Raw genomic sequence first — 13,698 nt, 5'->3', positions numbered from 1 at the left:
GTTCCAGCCAGGGACACAGCTGGCAGCAGTTCATAGCAAAAAGTCTGCTTTGGGGATAAGCCATTCTTTATTATATGATTATGCACTTCAAAATTTATGTGACATATTCTTCCTCGTGTGAAAATAGGGTGGATGAAAGATCATGAGTTTTTTTTAATTACCTAATTCAATTTCCCCAAACATTTTTAACTGTTACCAATTGAGGAAATTGGGAAGTCAGGGAGCCAAACTTTCTAGGTTGCCCTTCAATGACATGACTGTTTTTGGTACTCACAAAGGTTACAACCCTCCAGTGCCAGTCGTCAATCTTTTTAATTGGTACAACTGTATCTGAAACATTCAACTATCCCCCTTTCTCCAAAACCTCCCTTCTGTGAAGAAGCTTGAGGGTAAGAAAATAAAGGAAGCAAATAATCAAGCAAATCCTGTTTTTCTCTTCTGATTGCTCCTCTATTGCTCTCCTTCAAGCCACTTCCCCTTCACCAAGTGAGAAGCCCGCAGCTGGAGGGTGGGCATGCCCCATGACTCTCCGCTCTGCTCTGGGTCTTCCCTTCTTTCTGGGAACTTGCTGTTTTAAGCATCGAGTCGCCCGTCTGCGCTGATGACTTTCAGCACTTCAGCTTCTGAGAACCGAAGCCACCAGCTCTCCAGCAGTGCTCACGCCATCTACACTGGAAGGGTCCACTGTCAGCTCAGACTTTTCCATCTTCCACGCTGAACTTATTATATTCTCCACCAAACCAGCTTGCCCTTGCAAATTTCCAGTTCCCGTCAGCCACTTCATGGGCAGTCAAAAGCTCTTTGTTCTTTTACTTTCCTTAGTCTTTTGTCTTCTAAATTCCATGTGCTTTCTGATACAAAAACCACAGCACATACACTTAGGGGGAGGGGGAAAGATGTGACTGGGATTTCAGGCTGTATTATTCCAGTGCTAGGGGACCTCCACACCAATTACTTTTGCTTTCTCTGTACCATGTGGCCAATCCTGCTTACTCGGCCTGTTCTTTCTTTCTCACATGCTTATTTCTGTCACCTCTCTCCAGGCCCTCATCTTCTAATTGCCAGACAGCTGAAACAAATGCGTAGCTGACTCCTCTCTTTCCACAGACTTCCCTTCGTCCTTCTCCCTCGGGTATCCGGTTCGCATCAGTAAATCAACAACATCCAAGTAACCATGCTGCTCCCACCGCCTCACGCAGCACTGCCTTCCCCTCCCTCCGCCACACTGTCTGACACCCTAACTGCTGCATTTTTCTCTCCAAAAAGAAAAACAAACAAGAATTCCTCATTCTACAGAATGCCTTCTTCTGATCTTTTTCAAACCTGCCTTCCTGCTGTGCTCTTCCCCGCCCCCCACCCCACCCCCGCCTGGAACACACTGGTCTTCTCTCTGCACAAACTCACCCTTCATCCTAGCCTTCCTGAAGCAGGTCTTCTCCAACAGACTTGGATTTTTAGGCTTCTCTGGAACCTAAGCAATTTCCTAGTTTGATACAAAATCATATATGCTTTCATCCATGGCTTAAATTTGCTAATGCGAGGACACATTCTAATTTCAATTGAAAACAACGGACTTATTTCTGGGAAACAAGACACATAGATATATCCTCTCCTGGAATCTCAATAGCCAGAAAGAACACAGCTGGCTCTTAAGAAATACCACTGAGGAAGCAGGTGCCGTGACACAGCAAGTTAAGCTCTGGCCTGGGAGACCCACACCCTGGATGGGATTAAGTACCGCCTCTGCTTCTGAGCCAGCTTCCAGCTGACGCACACCCCGGGGGACATCGAAGGAGGAGTCAAGTACCTGGGTCCCTTCACGCACAGGGGAGACCAGACGGCACCCCCAGCTTAGGGCTTTGGCCTGGCTCAGCCCTGCTTGTCGTGAGCAGTTGAGTAATGACCCAGTGGATCGAAGATGGACATCCTTCTCTGCTTTTCTCTCTTGACACTTTGCCCTTCCGATAAATAAAAACACATTTCTCAAAGATCCCTTCTAATCATAAATAAATGCGTTAAAAAATGCAAAGTAGGCTTGAATAATGTGGCATGCTATGACTTGGTATAGATACAGCTTTTTTTCTTTTTGTAATTTGCAACTACAAAATGTTTCGAATACACAGCTAACCTTAGAGAATAACAACAAACATCTTTTTAGGTGTCAATATAGTATTAGGTTGGATTCCACACGTTTCCTTATCTAAGTTTTTCATTACCACGTAATGCTTAAATCCCTTTATGGGGTGCCACGTGTTATTTCAACGGATGCACACGGCGTAAGCTGCTTACATCAGGCAGTGGTCGTGCCCCCCACCCTCCCCCTCAGCCCCCTCCCCATCCCCTGCGTGCTGCCTATCTGGAGTTTCCAGCCTCGTGGGCTCCAGCTCTGTGTGTAGTACGTCACATGCTGTGATCTTTTGGGTTGTATAACTTCAGAGTTGTAACAACCTTAAGCAGATCTACGCTAACGCTAACGGACTCGAATGTCAGAAATGAATTGAAGTTTCTATGGACAACGGATGTTTGAGGAAAGTACCCAAGCCATCAGTGGAGAAAGAAGAGCCTCTCCACTGGACAGCCACAGGCAGAAGAGCAGGCGGGCTCCGGACCCTCACTCTACAAACTAACGTTACATGGGCCAACAACCTCAATATAGGACCTGAAACTATGAAGCTACTAGAAGATTCCAAGTAAATATTACTCAAATCTATTTCCTGATCTCCTTCCTTGTCCCTTGAACTAGAGATAGATGGGTCCTTACTATCAGTCTGTTTAAAATTTAATTACTTGCGGGGCCTAGCGGCTGAAGTCCTCACCTTGCACGCATTGGGATCTCATATGGGTGCTGGTTCTAAGCCCGATGGCCTTGCTTCCCATCCAGCTCCCTGCTTGTGGCCTGGAAAAGCACTCAAGCACAGCCCAAAGCCTTGGGATCCTGCACCCGCATGGGAGACCTCAAAGAGGCTCCTGGCTTCAGATCAGCTCAGCAACACTTGCAGCTGCTTGTGGAGTGAACCAGTGGATGGAAGATATTCCTCTCTGTCTCTGCTTCTTTCTGTACACCTGACATTCCAATAAAAATAAATAAATCTTTTTAAAAAGTACTTTAGTTACTTGTGATGGGCACTGTGTTCCTGCTGTTTCCAATTCAGTTCCCTGCTAATACACTTAGAGAAAGCAACAGAAGGTGGACCAGATGCCTGGCTCCCAGTCACCCACAGAGCAGACTTAGCCCAGTCTGCGGCAGACTGGCTGCTGTGGCAATTCGGGAGTTAACCAGCAGATGGGATGTGTGTATGTGTGTGGTAATGTCTTCCTCTCTCTGATGCTGGCCTTTCCAATAAATGTTAAAAAAAAAAAACTTTAATTATTTACATATGTAGTCATAAATGTTACTCTTTGTGCTTTTAAATTTCCTATCGATGCTTGTACCATGTTTATTTGTCTAGTAATTTTTCTTTTCAACTCACTGCTGAGTTTTTAATATCTATTCACATGGACAAATTTGAGGTACCATCTGCTCATTTTACTGTTCCACTGTGCTCCGTTGTATAATTCTTCAAATGCCTTCACTTATTCTCATTTTGGACACCACTGAAGTTTCCCCCACTTGTTTGCTATCATAAGCAATATTGCCATGAGCATTCTCGAGCATGTGAAGCAGCCCACTTCAAAGCAACGGAACCCACACACAAAGTCTGCAACGTTCAGCAGTGTTTCACATGTGTTCCCTAATTGTTAAACTTTCCAATATTCAAATCTGGATGTAGCCTGATTCATAATATCCCACAGCTACTGCAGCATGTAAAGACCAGGCCCTGTTGCCCAGTCTCTCCACACAGCTGCTTTTTCCTTCTTCCTAAAGCCCATCAACATCACAAACAGTAGCCACCGTGTCCCTCACAGTCAGTGTAGCACAGCTACTGTGCAGCAACAGGGAAAAGCAAGAAGTGACTACTAGGTAACTGCTTCTCCTCCCAGATCCAAGCTTTCTAACGTCTGGTTGGCCACCACTAAACACATATTTGTTGATCCCAATGGCCTTTTGCACTGTTCTGGGAGTGGGAATCAAATGGTGAGTATAACTTGCTGCCACATAACTTCAATTTTGATAAGAAAAGATACGCCCTCTTTCCGCCATCTTGGAGCCTGTGGATACCTGCTGGGAACAGGACTTCTAGAAGGACTTCTAGTGTCAGGAAGGCTGTGGTGCAAGGCCATTTTTGCTGAGTACAATCGAGGTCTCAGGAACCAAAGGGAGCACATGGCGCTGCTAAAAATGAAAGGCGTTTATGCCGGGATGAAACTAAATTCTACTTGGGCAACAGGTGTGCCTACATGTACAAAGCAAAGAACAGCACAGCGACTCCTGGCAGTAAACCTAACAAAACCAGAGTCATCGGGGAGAGAGAACGCATGCTCACAGAAAGAGTGGCATGGTGCGTGCCAAGTTCCAAAGCAACCTGCCTGCGAAGGCCAGTGGACACAGAATCCGAGTGATGCTGTATCCCTCAAGAATTTAAAACTATTGAAGATAAATAAATTAAAATGGGAAGAAAGAAAAGATAAGCAGTGATTAGAGAAGTCAACTTGCCCCAAAGCAGTGAGCACTATGACATGAGATGTGATAGACAATGATCCAGGTCTGTCCCAGATCTGTAGTGTTCAATTGAACTTTCTGCAGGCATGGAAAGACTCAGTATCTGTGCCACTGACTACAGTAGTCGCCAGGCATACCTGAAACATGCCTAATCCAAACACAGAATAAAATTTTAATTTTTAAACTTTTTGTTCATTTAAATGTAACCATAAGTGTAACTAGTGGCTATTATCCAGAATGGAGAGTGTGTGCAAGACCATCATGTAGTGGTGATCTCTCTCCGGGAACCCAACGCATCTAGCAACACAGCTGAGGCCCATCGCCACCCCCTGGACTGCCTCTCCTGGCACAGGAGCTGAAAGAAAGCAGCCTGCAAGCTTCTGCTGGTTGGTTGGCTTGATAACATAGCCTGATTTTACGCTGACGGAAATTAGTCAGTGGAAAGTGAAAAATAGACAGTGTAGAACAGACAGAATGCAAGGGGAGACATCCTGAAAAAAAAATGAGAGGAGATGAGTTCCAGAACACAAAAGAAGGAGCCCGCCTCTCACAGGAACAGCGAGCTCATCTTGGGGGACAGCAGGGAGAGCAGAAAGCCCAGGCAGTGATGGGGTAGGCGAATTTCCAGGATAAGAAAAGGGTTTCTCTCATGGCTCTGAGTTCCCCAATGAAGTGTGAAGCCAGAGCGCCAGCTGTCAGTCAGGAAGGGAGGGAAATGAGTAGAAGGACTGAGAAACAAGAGCGCAAGGATGGGGTAATTTTGAAAAATCAGGGTAATAGAACAGTTAGCCAGCTCTGGAACTGATGGTTATAAGTTTTAAATGAAACCATCCAATACAGTTATTTGGTTTTTCCAGCAATTTTAGCTGATTGTGTACAGGCACAGAGTAAGCAACTATGTGGCACAAGTACAAAGAGAGAGAGGGGGCGAGGGAGCTGCAAGCGTGTTTGCAAGGAAGCGATTACACGGAGTTCCAAGTTGGGTTAGAAGGAAATGAAGGCATGAAGGTTGATGATGGTGCAAATTTAGCAGAGCCTGCAATTCCAAACAAAATATGAACAGAGGCTTGTTTGTTTGGGTGTTATTTTTATGGAACCTGAAAAGCTGATTCTAAAACTCAGATGAAGGAACAGTCGAGGAGACCCAGGGCTGCCAGAACTCGGCTGGGGGACCTAACTGTATAGAACAAGATCTGCTACAATGTGGTGCGCTCAGAGACCAGGGTGAGACACAAATATCTAACACAACAGCAAGCTTAGAGAGACCCCAGAATCCACATCAACTGACTTAGGGCACAAGCACCCCGCACACAGTGACGAAAGGATCCCCAGCACACAAGGCTGCAACAGGAATAGATAACGACCCTCAACAAAGCCTGGGATTACGGAGCAATGACTTCAACATGAAACCCAAAACTGCAGAACTTTCCAGAGCAAGTAAAGAATATCCTGTGACTCAGAATAAAAAATGCCTTAAATGAGATGCACACTGAACAATCAAAAGGGAAGGAATTGATGAACCTGAGTATACTAAAAGTAAGGACATTCGTTCAAACAACATAATAAGTTAAAGGCACAAAATCTTAGAAGGAATTTTTCTGAGATTTATTTTATTTATAAGACAGAGAGAGATCGCAAGTGCTGGTTGACTACCCAAACGGCTGTAACGGCCGAGGTTGGGCTGGGTCATGCTAAACCAGGAGTCAGGAACCAAAGGACTTGGGCCATTTTTTTTTTTTTTTTTGGCCTTCCCAGGCACATTAGCAGGGAGCTAGATTAAAAGTGGAGCAGCCACGATCTGAACTGGTGCCCATATGGGATGCTGGACTCATAGGAAGTGGTTGAACCTGCAAGGCCACAATGCTAGCCCGACAGAAGGCATTTTTAACACATAAAACCTACCTACAAGCTAATTGTAACTCAGAACAAAGAATTTCTACAAAAAATTTCTAAAATTTTTCCAAATTTCTAAAAAAATGAATTTATAAAAAAAGATTGATTTATTTCTATTGAAAAGGCATATTTACAGAGAGGAGATACAGAGAGAAAGACCTTCCATCTGTGGATTCACTCCCCAAGTGCCTGCAATGGCCAGAGCTGAGCTGAGCTGACACCAGGAGCCAAGAGCCTCTTCCAGATCTTTCACGCAGGTGCAGAGTCCTAAGGCGTCAGCCCATCCTCTCCTGCTTTCCCAGGCCACAAGCAGGGAGCTGAGTGGGAAGTGGAGCAGCCAGGATATAAATCAATATCCATATAGGATGCTGGTAGTAGGCTATTTCTTATAAACCCAAGAGTGGGTTTAAAAAAAAATAACAAGGAAACACTGTACATATTTAGGGGAGGCTACAGCTGACTTGATTAAAAAAAAAAAAAAAAGCCATGCCTCAGGGAATGACAGGAAAGCCTTCCAAGGAAGGTGGCATCCTGTGGTTTCTTTGTCGCACCAGCACCACTGTGGTGCATCTGTAGATGTCCACCCCCATGCCAAGGCTGTGGGGTCCTTCCTGTTGCTGTAAACCTGTGTGGTGTTACTGCCCAGCTGCTGCAGGCAACGGTAACAGTCAGTTTCAGCCTATATTCAAACAAGAGACTGAACCACAAAGAGAGATTACAGCACTGAGGTCCCACTGGGCGAGTCAGTGTGGGTGTGAACGTGAAGGTCAAGGACATGCCTATCCACCACGGCACAGAGCATGCACACTATGCACTTCAACTACATTGTTCATTTTTAAATTTTATTTCTTCAATAAAGGTAAAACGGCATACTATAATTTTTTAAACTTCATGATATTTTAAAAAAAAATTTATAAAGACTTACTTTATTTGGAAGGCAGACTTACAGAGAAAAGGAGAGTCAGATAGAAAGATCTTCCATCTGTTGGTTCCCTCCCTAAATGGCCACAGTAGCTGGAGCTGAGCAGATCTGAAGCTTGAAGTCAGGAGCTTCTTCCTGGTCTCTCACGTGGGTGTGGAGTCCCAAGGACGTGGGCCGTTCTCTGCTCTTTCCCCAGACCATAAGCAGAGAGCTGGAAGAAGTACTGTAGCCGAGATTTGAACCAGCATCTACGTGGAATCCCAGCACTAGCAGGTGGAGGATTAGCTGGTGGAGCCACCATGTGGGCACCAAGAGTCTACGTGTTTAACCTTTTTCCAGAGCCTGTTGAGATCAGCAACGTCAACAATCACTGGGTGTCTCCCTAAAGAGTTTTCTTCTTCAGGTGCCTTTGTTCTCACCTCTTCTTCAGCCATGCATTCCAGTCCCACGCCCTCATCAATTAGTTCCACAGGAAACATTTCCAGGTACTTCTAGTTGTCACCTTCCCGTGCACCCAGGCTAAAGTTCTTTGACATCTCGGACACAGTTTTGTTGATTTTTGCAAGCTCCTCTTCCTTGGCTAACCCTCTGAAGTTACAGAACATGTTCCTATGCGTGTATCACAGAGTGGCTAGACCAAGCTAATTACTAGGCGTACCATCTCACATCCTTTCTGATTATGGCAAGTCTCGCTTAGCAATTTTCAATTACATAACATGTTGGCGTTTAATGTTGTCCCCACAGTGCATCAAAGCTCTCTTGAACTTGCCCCTCCTGTCTCACTGAACCATTCTGTCCTTGGACAAGTATCTCTCCCAGGTTCTGGTAATCACCTTCCTACTCTGTTTCCACATAAAGTGAGGTGATGCTGAATCCAGTCTGGAGCTTGACTTACTTCACTTCCCATAACGTAGTTCAGGCTCATTGGTTTTGCCAGAAGCGACAGGATTCACTTTTGTCGAGGCTGAAGAGCATCCATGGAGTGTATGTGCCCCATCTGTAACCACTCCCCTGCACAGACACTCCGGCTCAAGAGGTATTGTACTACCAAGCAAGCATGATGGCCCATAAGCATCACAAGGCAGCCAACATCTGGGATGCATTTCAGATGAATGCTGACTGGAACAGATGTTGCGTTCCATAAACTGTTATTAAAGAACTCCCCTCAAACTATACTTGATCCATTAACCAGTATTTTTCATGCATTTGCTCAGCAATCTTGAGTCATTAGTTTATTAGTATCTACCCTCTTTCTCTCCAAATTATTTCAAAGCATGTTACATCAGTCAACATCTTGAAAAATAACAAAAATATATGACACTCCTCTTAAATACACTTTACTAATCCTATCCAAAAAATAAGCAAATTGATCTGATGTGATAAATTTTTGGACTTCACACAGTTTCCTTCTGTGTTCAAAAAAAAAATCGTGGGTTCTTTCTTTTTAAAAAAAAAATCTCTGTTTTTATTTTATTTGAAAGGCAGATGGACAGAAGGAAACAGAGAGAGAGAGAGAGATCTTCCACCTGTTGGTTCTTCCCTTTAAACGCTGGCAACAGCCAGGGTTGGGTCAGGCCAAGGTCAGGAGCCTGGAGCTCCATCCCAGTCTCCCAGATGGCAGCAGGGCCTGGGTGCTTCAGTCACCATCAGATACTTCCAACGAAACTGGACAGGAAGCAAAGTGGACAGCACTTGAAGCAGGCACTTGGAAACGGAATGTGCATGTCCCGAGCGGCAACTTCACCACTATACCACAGATCCAACCCCAAATCTGTCCTTTCAATGAATCATTCTGCACTTTCGAGAAAAACTGACATTACATCTCTTCAGTTGCAATTTAGAAAGTCCAGTCATATTTCTTTATTCACTATTCTGCTTTCTGAGGTTTCAGTTACCCATAGCAACTTGATCTGAATATATTAAACGGAGAATTCCAGAAATAATCCATGAGTTTTTAAATTGTGCATCATTCTTCTTTTTTAAGGTCGATTTTATTTTTATTTGAACGGCAGAGTTACAAAAACAGAGATCTTCAACTCACTGGTTCACTCCCCAAAAACCCACAATAGCCAGATCTGAATCCAGGAACCAGGAGCTTCCCCAGGGTCTCCCACATGGATGCAGAGGCCCCAAGCCTTGAGTCATCCTTTGCTGCTTTCTCATGCCACAAGCAGGAAGATGCGTGGGAAGTGAACAACTGGTATATGAACTGGTTTCCATGGAAGGTGCTAGTGCTACAGGAGGCTTACTCTACAAACCATGGTGCCAACCTCGATTGTGCACTATCCTATGAAGTATGATAAAATCCTGTGCTGCCAAAGGCAGGCATTTGATACGGTGCTTAAGAAGCTAGTGGGGACAGCTCCATCCCACACCAGAGTGCTTAGCCCCAAGTCCTGGCCGCATTAGCCATTCCAGCTTCCTGCTAATGTGTACTCAGAGTCAGAAGTGCTGTTTGCACGCTGCCCTCAGGACACCCCTGGATTGAGGGCCTAGCTCTCAGTTTCTGCCTGGCACAAGTCTGACTGTTGCAGACAGCAGACGGAGTGCTCCCTACTTCTACCTCTCATATCCATTTTTTAAAAGGAATGAAATGATGTGCCATCTCAGTCCACCTAAGTCGAAACAAGCATCATCCCTTTGTCTAGCATATCAATGCTGTGTATGGCAGTTAGTGACTTAGTAGCTGTCTCTATTGCCAGTAACCTTTGTTCCAGTAACCTCTGTTCTACTTAGTAATGACTCCAGGGTGCAAGAGTAGTGATGCTGGTGATTTTATTAACTGCTCTATTTTTACTATTAGCTATTGTTAATTGTGTCCTGGGTCTCATTCATAAATTCAACTTCATCACAGTTATGTGTATAATGTGAAAAACACTGCACATCAAGGTTTTGGTACTCTGTGGTTTCAGCACCTGCTGGCATTGTGAAGCACATCTCCCATGCTTAAAGCGGAACTACAACATTCACTGCTGCCCGAAAGCCAGACTGCCTGTAAAGATCCTATTGTGTTAGGAGAGAATTTCACACTGGCCTATTTGGGAAGCCTCTGGCGTACCATTAGGAACTTGTAAAGACAGGTGGCACAACAGTGCACCTTAGAGGACTGTCCTCTCCCAAGCGAGTGGTAGTTTCCTTGTATCCTGACAGACACACTGCAAAACATCTAAGTCTCTAACCAGAGGCCTTGACACTGCCAGTTCCAGCTGGCAGCTTGGCCGTGCAAGGCTTTCAGACAATCAGCAGTACTCCTTTTAAGAGCAGAGAAACGAAAAAGCTAAAGTGACAAGGACTGTAAGTTTGTTAGGCCAGGAGGAGAGCAGAACTTTGAATGTGCGTTTGGGAAGGAAGAGACAGTGACTAAGGCTGCCAACCTGAGAAAAGGAAACCTGATTCTGAAATGAAGCTGCATGGGCAGAACTGGGGCAAGTGTGTTCCTCAGTATGAAAATAGATGTCTAGATATAACGGCAGACTTAGCAATTTAAATGAAAAGTGAATAAAGGAGTTAAAGCAAGAAAAAGCCAGAAAGCTGGCAATAAAGCTAAGGACGCCTCTAGATGACGGGACCTCCTTCCTGTCACCCCACACACTCACGTCCTTCCCCTTATAGCTCCATAAGCCATTTCGAACACTTTGGCTCTGTGAGGGGTATGATGAATAAACATATGTCTCAGCTTTGATAGTGATATGGAGACTGTGAGAAGTGAATCACTACTTTAGAAAATAAAGAGGATCCCGTATATATAAAATAAGATGCCTAAACAGGGGCGCTTTCCTGTGGTGCTGGATCTTAGGTGCTGATGTGAGCTCTCCCATGCCCACTCTCAGCTGTCCTCTTGCTGCCCACCCTTCAGTAGGACAGGATGAATCATATAGAGCAGTCTCTGGCCAGCTCTCGTTTGTGGTGCGGGGGGCGGGGGGTGTACGTGCATATGTGCATGCTGTAAACTAAACACAGGCACATTTCTGGATATTTAAGTTATTGGGAAAAGTACAAATGGAGAAGACATCCTAATTGTTCACTCTGTAACGCATCCCATAAGCAGTGATTACACTTGAAAAAAAATGATCAGATGCCAGAATGATGAACAAGACAAAGACGTGGCTCCGAGGAGCTCATAGCATATCCCCAAAAAACAGACCAGGGCTCAGCGCTAGGCACGTTGGGAGAAGAGCAAGAAGAGCAAACACAACCGGCTTGTGATGCGTCACAAAGATGGTGACCACTCAACTGACTCAGAAAGAAGGCATCAAGGTTACCAGAAAGGAAAGACAGGCTGAGGCTTCTGGCAAAATCATGGTCAGCTTGAATTGGCTCAAACAGTAAAATGATTTCGGTTGCTGTGATTTACTGATTGGAATTGACGAATGTTAAAGACACCTTAGCTCTTCTTCACTGCCTCCTCATGGCCCCCTTTACTGCTGCTGTGACTCTAACCTACAGAAGCCCACACCGCTGCTTTCACTGAACTACGGCCATGGTTTGGACTCTGTCTATTAAAGCAACCCCCGGGATGTTGGCCATTGACCTCAGGTTTCTTTGCTGAAACACAGTACAAATCACTGGCAGAAAAACCGCCGGGCAGTTAAGCAGCAGCACAGTAGACACGTTCTGCCATTCCCTTTTTATCCCAATGGCTCCAAAAAATTATAAAAACAGCCTGCACCGAGTTTTGGAAAACTGGAATCCATCTTGTACAGAAAAGTTAGACTCTCAATCAGTTAAAAAGATATTTTCCTATAATGGAAGAAAAAAAACGCAAATAGGCTAAATATCCAAATAATTTTGTATAGTAAATCACAAAATTATTCAGTCTCCAAAAATAATCATTAAGATGATGATGGGTGGCATGTGGGAAAGGAAAATGCAAAGTAACATATGTATTACAATTGCAATAAAATGCAAATACTCGTACAAACATTATTTGGCAATCACATGAAAAAATGTGAGTAGTTAGAGAACTATCCGATTTTTCTTTAATGTTACTGATACCTTACCTTTTCATTTATAAAAGTTCCAGACTTTTAGGTTATGTCCTTCTAGGAGGGAAGAAAGAGAGCCGAGACAAATAACACAGGGAGCTTGTCCAACTCCTCAAATGATCCTGACAGCCAAAGGGCTAAATAATGGAGCTGGAAACTCAACCCAGGTCTCCCTTCAGGTGGAGGAAGCCAACTGCCTGCAATGCGCCCACTGAGTCCCAGGGCTTGCATTAGCAGGAAGCAGGAGTCATATCCCAGGTACTCGGATGCAGGATCCCGGGTATGAGAACGAGTACCTTAAATGCTAGGCTGAATGTCTGCTCCACACCGGGTGCTACGGAAAGACCACATGTGGTCTAGCTAGTTGCAACAGCCAGCAAATCCACCATCTTTCCCATACCTTATCTCTACATAGATGGAGTTCAGCCCAAGATCCCCAAGAGCAACTGTGTGTTACTCTCCCTAAATTCAATGTCAATATCTTACTTTTTCTAATAAACAAAAAAAAAAATTAAGGAAGAACTTTTCCTTTAACCTCATTAAAATTTTCCTTTGCTAGAGTAGGACCATCAATTCCATCTGTTGGGATAATTGTTGGCAACTATAGGAAGAATAACATACTAATGAAAAGTAACACCAGCCCTTTTCCTTCCGGTGACATTATCCTAGACTAATTATTTGGCCTCTTCATATTTCCTTCCCATTAGGCAATAACTGAATCTACTTCATGGAACTGTCAAAAGGGCCCAAGGAGATGACCCCTACAAAGCTCGGTCCATAGGATGTGCTCCACCAACGGGAGTGAGTCACTGTCCGTAAGACGTTCACGAGGGTCGTCACACCTCTGCCCGACACCCTGGGTGTGGTTCTGCATCATTCTCCAACTCATGTTCTTGACCTCAGGTCTTCTCTTCATCTTTCATTCGTATCCTTTCAGAGTCTGAGTGTGTCAGAGATTTCTTGAGAGAAGATCCAGTCTGCATGCATTTTCTTCTTTTTCAACTGGCTCATTTGGGACCAAAACCAGTCAGAATTAGAGAGGTCCTGTCCTTCCTGGATCACATCATAGGTGTGCCCATCTTCTCTGTCAGTGTTTCCAAGCCTGCATCTGGACAAATCAAGCTTTGTGTGGAGGGCTTCCAGGCTCTCTCTCTCTGATGACAGCTAACTGAATGAAGCAGTTCCTTTCCTTGTTTTTAAAGTTTAAAAAACAAGAGACTGGGTTTGATTCCGGCAACTCAGATGCTCACAAAGATGTCCACATCCCACACTAGAGTGTGGGTCCAGCACTCCGATCC

General features: G+C 44.6%; 1 pseudogene; it reads left to right on the top strand.

Annotated features, from left to right (window-relative positions):
* The first annotated feature begins 4,072 nt into the window (after positions 1–4,072).
* On the top strand, positions 4,073–4,544 carry LOC121148317 (annotated as a pseudogene).
* The last annotated feature ends 9,154 nt before the right edge of the window (positions 4,545–13,698 follow it).

Source organism: Ochotona curzoniae, unplaced genomic scaffold, assembly GCF_017591425.1.
Source record: "Ochotona curzoniae isolate NIBS_2020 unplaced genomic scaffold, NIBS_Ocur_1.0 scaffold_4701, whole genome shotgun sequence".
Lineage (NCBI taxonomy): Eukaryota > Metazoa > Chordata > Mammalia > Lagomorpha > Ochotonidae > Ochotona > Ochotona curzoniae.
Note: the sequence above shows the minus strand (reverse complement) of the source record. Positions and strands in the feature narration are given on the sequence as shown.